The following is an 8,519-nucleotide window of genomic DNA, read 5'->3' on the forward strand; positions in this document are numbered from 1 at the left end:
CGCTGAAAATGGACTGTTGGAAGTACTTTCTTGCAGCTATTATTTTACAGGGGCTTTCTGTGCCTGCTTCTTTTTCATCACAGGCTTTTGAAAACTGCATCATGGATCAGTGAGAAGTCTAAAATTCAGTGGAAAATGCCCCTAAAATGAATTTGTATGCATAGAATATGATGTGTTGATGAACAAGTTAGTCATGAACCGTATAGTGACTGGTTCTCAGAATGCAAAATTGTTACTGAGAATACAAAGCAATTCTGGCACAGTCAACCGATGAATAGTATTCTCGCTCTATGACTTGCTCGCCAATAAAAAAATAAGTGTAATTTATTGGTTATATACAAATGTGTACACTTCGACATGCCCGCCTATAAAAGGGCTAGGGAAAGATGGTGCACATTTTTTATTGACCAGAAAAGGCTTTTGGGTGACCGCAAAGAGCAACTCTAATACTCATCCAGAAAAAATACCTTTGGTGGAAAGAACCCCAGCTTTGTACAAGGTCTACTGGTTACAAATTGTATTCACTACTATCTGAAAATTATTTTGACCATATTGAACTGAATTAACTGGAATCATTAAAGCTGCTTGGGCCAGCAAAGAATACTCTTTGATGTGTTGTGCTTGTTTTAACAAAGTAAAGCATGTAAAAAAATTAGCAGATTTCACACAATGGAGGGCTCTATTTAATGGGATATTCCATGAGTAGCAAGCTATACGGTCTTTCTCGCTTTGAGCCAAGCGTTAAGCGAGGGTGGATCGATGTCTGTGTAAACTGAAAAATAAATCTGGAGTCTCCCACTAGATACTTTCATAATGATATCATAGTGTTGCAACTTATAAGAGACCAAATTTATCTTTATTTGCTAGTGAAACTCTCTCATCTCTCTCTAATATATATAAAGGGAGATTTATTACCTTCACCAAGTACACAGGAGATTTATTGAGCGGAAAGGTTGTTGCTAGTAAGGCGATGCACCAGCCGCAGTTCATGAGCTCGAGCCTCTGCTGCACGCTTGATGCTGCTGCCTCTGCCCCGGAGTACTCTACAATATATATATACATATATATATATATATATATATATATATAAGTGACGATACATGCGACGGGATTGTGACATTATACATGTCATGGCCTGCGAGAGTCGTTTTGTCAGTCTGTCTTACCCTACCATACCAATTTCGGTCCAAGGGGGCAAACACGTGAGCACGAAGCGGCTAGATAAACAGATAGATAGATATATAGCTACGTAGACGAAGCTGCTTGCCCCTATCTCGTTCTTGCCCAGTGTTCTGCATCGTCTCAAGAAGGTGTGCACATGGTATGACATGGACGCTGAATTTTCGGCTAATAATAGGCTGGGTAGATTATGCACCGCCGTTGAATGAAAGTTAGATGGGACTTCGCAGAAATGGCATGAGTGCAAGCTCATGCCATTTCAGGGCGTAAAACTGGCATGGTTGCGGTGGTACTCCTTGTGCAGAAGCGCCGGTTACCTGCGTAAGCAGTATACTGCTCACGCTGCTTAACAGCGCTTCTGCACGACAATGTTCCAGAAGAGGCACAGCATTTCTTCCACCGGAAGGAGCAACGACTATGAGAATATGTCTATGCGTGGAACATTTGTACATCAATTTAGCGTTATTATAGCGTGTCACTCAATACAAAAATTATAGCACGGTCACCTTTCCTCCGCATGCTTCGCATAACGTCGATTCTCAAGGTACACGGGATCTGCCGAATTTCTATTACCATGGTTTTCCCAGCTTTGTTCAGTGAGCTTGGAAAACCTCCGCAGTTGAGCGGAAAAGTTAGTCTGCTCCAGCAGCACTGGTACACCGGTACACCAATGCTGTGAAACAAACTTTAGTGGTTCCACGTATGCCAAATATGCTACTAAAACTAACATAAGACATGCAAAGAATAGAAGGTCCTTGGTGTCTTTCAATGATGTTTTGGTGTTGTGCGTTGCATATATGATATCAGAGCCAGCATGTACGCGTTGGTGAAGCTGAACGTGACGACAAAATCTTCAATGTAGAACATGGCTACCGCGGTGAACACTGGTGTGCGCCTTTCACAGAACGCTACTAGATTATGTCGGACTCGCGAGCATGGTTAGAAAATTCCCTCAAGTTTCTCGCTCGTATTCGCCAAAAAGTATTTTTTTTTCTTTTATCAGTGGCGCAGCAGGCATGCAGACAGGGGAACGCGCAGTTGACAGGGCCACTGGGTGTGTCGTGTGAGAAAAATAAAGTAAATATTACTCTCTGGCGAAACCTAAAACTGCCTCATGTGCGTAAAATTCATTTTCAAGTTTGTTTTTCAGCTAAACGAGTCTGCCTTCGAGAGCTTCTTGTCCTGCCAGTTGACAGCCACGTCGCTGTTGTGTGACGCTATAGCGGTCATTCTTGTCGACTTCCAACATCAAGCTTAAATCATAATTATTTTTATGAGAAAAAAGCATGTTCGTTTCTGCCGATATGATGAACAATCTTCTCATTTTCGCCACAATTGGATTGTTTAAGAGCGGTAGACAGCCCCTTTAATTATAAATTCCGGGCTAATTAATGTTTGGCTCGGGTGTTCTCGGGTGCTTCGATCGGCAGCGTTTCTTGACCATCGGCTCAAGAAGTGTTACAAGGCCTCTTCAAAGGATAACAACGCTCAGCGTAGTGGAGCAAGTGAAAGGAAGAGACAGAAATAAAGAAAACGGAGAGAAGGTTCGCCCTGCCGATGAGGGAGCCGCTTACCGAGAATCGCGGTGCGCTGCCAAGCGAGACCGCTGAAATGAGCTGTAACTTGGTATCACTTGGTATGTATTACTCCATAAAGCTTGGCATATGGCCAATACCGAACAGCTCCTCTGTGCCTTTAGCCTTGCGCCACTATTGAAAGCTAGGACTAGTTTTATAGCGAAAGCTATTATCAGATCAAAACAAAAGCCTATTCCGGCGCCGTATAAATATTGTTTTTCGCCGCCAGTGGTCGTAGTAAGAAAAAAAAAACAAGAACAAACTAAATAATAAAAATTATCGAGGTGAGAATTGGGACCCGGACAGTCTTCGTGGCAGCGCTGAGCTACGCCGACGCTTCGAACTCCACTACAAACTCAATTCACGAGCTTCGTGTTGGAAATCGCATTATAAGGGAGCGTTTTTCGTAATGGGTAGGTCATTGAATGCTCCAACCCACTACAAAAGCCTTGGACATAATTATTAATCGTCCGCCACAGCGTCAGCAAAAGGCACATAATGTCTCAACATTGTGTAGCAAGTACCAGGCTTCTTCGAAGATTGACGAATAATGGCTTATAGGGGATGCCTTCCTACTACACAAAAATTATTTATGGCTTAGTGGGTACTATCCAAGTGTGCTTGGGGTAGTTGCCAAAAGAGTGTTCAGAAAAGGCCTGGAAAGACCGCTCTTCATGCTTTTGCTGCGACTGCACTGCACCTTCCGCGCAGTCATTCGACCGCTCGCCACAAGTGTTTCATCGCGTAACTTCAAATGAGTATGAGCTAGACGGGCGTATGCGCTCATTATGAACAGCGTAGTGATTTTGATGCCTCAATTGTACCATCATAATAAGTATATAGATGGTCCCAAATACTGTTCTGCCATATCAAATAGCCAGTATAGACGACACAGAAACAGCTTTAGATATTGCATAATGCACCCAAACGTGTTGTATTGTTTAAATTTGCAAATAAATTTGATGTAATGCCGAAAGTTTCGCATTGCACATTTAAATTTCGCGGGGAAGGCACACCGGTCGACCGTGCCACTCTTTTGTGGCGTCATCGAAAAAGTGACCACCATTATTTCAAACACTTCGACATTCATTCCTCCCGAGCCCGTGATGGTGAAATAAGCAACAATAGTTCTGGAAATATGTTTCACTTGGAACCTTTGTAAGCGGTCAAACTAATCCCCAGTTTTAACACTGTATCCGCAAGCAAGTGAATGCACGAACGCGACTGGCACGCGATTTATTGTCACCCTCACTATAGGACATCCGTTGAGGGAAGCTGCCTACACCGACAAATTAGAGTTACTCTATATGCTATCATGAGGTAGCATATAGAGTAGCTCTACGACACATATCATGCTGGGGTCGGGTGGGCGTTAAACCTGAGGCTGCAGCCGCGGTTCGTTTATTCGGAAGACTTCTCGGGCGTATTTACGATGGATTGCGTCTTCAATGCCTCGCTTTGCGGGTTTGACGGGCTGAGCTTCTGTCCGGGCCAGAACGGAATTTCGAGGAGGCTTTTCGTGCTCTTCAATTCCACACCGCGTGCGCCGTTTCGGCGAGGGTACTCTGTCGTTCAACTCGCCATTCTTTCAAGTGTGCTTCTCGGTCGGGCACGGAAGACTGGCTGTTGAAGGAGGAGTTTGGAGAGCTATCCACCAGAGTCGTACTCCACTCCTCCAGGCTGCTGTTTGCCACACCTGTAGCGCTGTCCTCGAACAACGCTGCAGTGATGTTTGCGCCATTACCGATCTTGTCAATGTCCAGGTCCCCGCCGGCGTTCGGAGCTTCTTTCGTGGCAATCTGCGCTTCTCTAGGGACGAAGGTGAAGGCGACGAGGCCGGCGATTACCAGCGGCATCACGATGGCAGATTTTGAGCAAAGCATAGGCTGGGCCTGCGATACCCCAAACGGCGTTGTTTAATCACACGTATATCAGTAAAAGCTGCGTATTGCGTGACAGCGGTGGCCATAGAATGACATTACGCTAAGCACGAGTTTCAGGAAACATGTGCGAACATAGGTGTGCGAAGTATTCTTCGTTAGAAAGGGTGAGGAGGGGCAAGTTTGATTGTAGCGCTCCACCCCCCTTACTTTGGTCGAGTTCGAAAGCTTGCAATGCATGCAATAATGTGGTTTCTTTCCGTGCCGACCGGTTGTGCCCTCGTGATCTCCAACGTCAGCGTAGCTCTGGCCGACTGGGCTGGCCCTACGCCATCTCCTGACGCCGACAAGAGCTCTCGCAAGTGGTGCCTCGTCCTCGGACTCCTGTGACCGAGTTTCCACCTTTCCTATCTCTCCTATCCCTCATATGTCCTCGCTCGCTGCCCCAGCGCATCTCTCTCTCTCTCTCTCTCTCTCTCTCTCTCTATATATATATATATATATATATATATATATATATATATATATATATATATATATATATATATATATATATATATATATATATATATATATATCCTTTTAATCCCTCCTCACCCCATCCCTTGTGAGCTACTATTGAGGTGTCGCACCCTGATGCAGACAGTTACGGGGCTTACTTTTCTTTTCTCTCTTATAACCACTTCTCACAACTTCCTGTTCATGTTCCTCGGCCTTCTGGGAATAAAGACCCGGAATAAAGATTTCTTGGAACACAACATAATTAAGGGGTTCTTGGCCGCCATTTTCGTCAAAATCTTGCGCGGTCCAAACTAACCCAGCCCTTTAAACAAAGACGTGGCAGCTCTATCAGAGTACATTATGGCAGACATGCACAAAGCTATGGGGCAGACTTGGCGTCCCTCTAATTTTTTTTCAGGGGGAGGCGACCAAGTGGAAGAGGGAGCGCGCTCCGTCTTATATAGCTCAATAGGTAGATCAGTGGTCGCGGAATTCGTAGGTTGTGGGGCGATTTTCGATTACCTTTAATTGCTTTAAATTTAGGGCAGAAACGCAGGTCTGAAAAAGAACAAATGATGTCCCCTGTTTTTTCCCCTTTGCTGAATTGTCTGTTGGTTATGTTCCCGTAGAATATGTGTATGTAGACATCAAGAGTGTATAGAGTTGCCTAATCGACATACGTAATCAGGACCATGGTCGGTATATTGTAACAATTCCGTTCGCTCAGACGTTCCTTTCTTATAGGCCAGGTTATTTTTCTCGCACTGACGTTTAGAGGGAGCGTACGCAATTATTCTTGACCCCATTTATCTGTCGATGCGGCCAGTGTAAGAGCTGTGAATTTGTTTGTACGTCACGGGTGAGCGAAAACCGTGCCGCATGCTGCAGCACGCGATAAGGACAGGCCAAGTGCAATGTGTGGTCATCCGTTTTACCACAGACAAAGCACACCATTAAAAGATAGCTGCCCCCTGCGAGCTATGACAATACCAGATTGGGTGGCTGATACCAGCTGCGATAACGCAGGCGGATAACCTTTAGGATCAGTGGTGCACTGTGCTCATTGGAGAGGAATATCATTGGAGAAGAAGTGTGCTCACTGAAGAGGAATATCATTACATTCCGTCACATGTTCCCTTTGTAAAGTTCCTGTTTTGCCCATAGCGCTTCCACTTTATCACTGTTTATCTCTTCAAAAAGCTCATTTCTGCATAGGAAAACAGTATTTATGGGGCGGTCATATCCTTACCAGTATTTAGCCTTCGAGGTTCGCGCGATACGCAGACGCCTTCCAAGGGCTGAGAGAGCCCGGCCGTCGCTCAAGTGTTGCATCGCTGATCGCGATAGACGGCGGCGTTGCTGCTGGGTCCGCGCTTGGCGTCGCCCTCCCTGGAAGGCGATTTCGGACAGCAAACCCGGGGTCGGGGTCAGCGGCACTTCATCCTCCGCTTCCTCGCCGAAAGTGATGCAATCGCCGGCCGAAAACTGAAGCCGCGTATCACTCTGCATGTAGTGCATGAACATGAATGGTATACTCTGAAATGGTGCACGCGTTCTGTCCTGCCAAGTATATGGTGAGGGGTGCGTTAAAATCACGGTGGTTAAAATTCTTACGCCGGGCTACCGTGCGCACGTGTTTTTTGTAATGGACGATTTCAATGGCACTGTAATTTCTAGACTACTGAAATATTTCTAGAAGAATTGCCCATTTAAAAAAATCTTCATTTCGGTCGACATTGACACGCGGTGCTTCAATTAAAGATCAGCTCTATGCCTCAAACGAAAGCAAATAAATAGTTGTTATATGACACGTTTTGTCGTCACATTTTTTTTTTTGTTTTAAGCTAGGAAGAAAATATTCACCGCGTCGGCTATGTTCACATTTATTGAAACGGCAGCTTGCTCCTGGAAATTCCTTAATGAGGAACCTGAAAAAAAATCACGCGTGCCGTGCGCTCTTCGTAAGCAAGCCGACAAGTGTTATCCCCTCAACAGTATAGACCTATTGCATGTTTGTAAACATAGGTAGGCGCTGTCGACATAACGAGACACTTGTAGCGACGTCGCGGTGCGTAGGCTCTGCCCATCCTGAAGCACTTTCCTCTATGATTACCTGACAACTGGCACAGCAGCTGTGCCACCTGACGTGATCATAGAGGGTAGCTCCTGGCAGCAGAACCCAGCTGTCCGCGAGAAATGTCAGTGATGATGATAATAATAATACCTGGGGTTTTACATCCCAAAACCACGATATTATTCTGTGTGATGCCGTAGTGGAGTGCTCAGGAAATTTCACCATGTAGTGCACGTTTGCTTACATCGCACAGTATAGACGGGCCTCTACCATTTCGCTTTCATCGAAATGCCACGGCCGAGATCGGCCTTCGGGTTGGCAGCCGAGCACTGTAGCCACTATTCCACCGCGGCGGCCGAAATAAGGGCGTCAGTGGAACAATATTGTCACGCACCAAGAGCCGTAGAGACAATACAGGAACAGCGGGGCACAAAGACACCAGCGTGTATCTTGAAACGAGGCGCTAACCACACTTCTTCTTCGTTCTCTTTGCCCTTTTTGGCTCGCTAGGGCTTGCCGGCTCACAACTCTAGGTGACATTATTCCCCCTCCCATTAGAGCATCGACCCGATGCTCATACACAAGGGGACGGCAGGGCTGATAAGGAAAAAAGAGAGAGAGAGAGAAACAGTACCTATAGTGCACAGGGCATATGCAGGTGCAAAAAAAAATTGTCTGAGGTTGGTCATAAGAAAAAAAAACATTAACAGAGTTCACAGTTCGTTCAAGACCCAACGGACAATGTAAAAAAAAAAGCAAATGTTTGCTGCCCTGGCACAATAATGTTATTGCTTCTCGTCGTTGCTCGCGGCGAGAAGCAATAACAGTTGTGAAGGATAGAGCCTTTGGATATGCCGGAGTCGCGTCGAGGCACGAACAACTAAGTGAGACGAAGATTCTTAATCTTATTGAGGCTGCAGTAGAAAAGGCGATGTCGAAAGCGCTGGAACACATAGTTACGAGCGTGAGTGAGTGCATCTCTCAAGTGTTTTGCTCACAGATGACACAGCTGGCTTCTGCAATAGCAGTACCGATGGCCAAGTCGGCACCTTGTGCAGTGGAAGTTATACCCAATTTAGCCCCACAGCGACAATCCCGCGAGGAGAAAACCCCAATTTTGTCCGTACCTTCTACGTCGACCCACGTGGAGGATCAGAATGAAATGGACGTATGCCAAGATTTCAGGCGTCAGAAGCGCACTGGATCTCCATTAAAATCTCCTTGCCCAAACACAAAACCCAAAAAGGGCAGCGAAAATGCCAGTGCACTTTTTAAGGAGAGTATTTTAGAAGCTGCCGTTGCTGAAGT

Source organism: Rhipicephalus microplus, chromosome X, assembly GCF_043290135.1.
Source record: "Rhipicephalus microplus isolate Deutch F79 chromosome X, USDA_Rmic, whole genome shotgun sequence".
NCBI classification, from domain to species: Eukaryota; Metazoa; Arthropoda; class Arachnida; order Ixodida; family Ixodidae; genus Rhipicephalus; species Rhipicephalus microplus.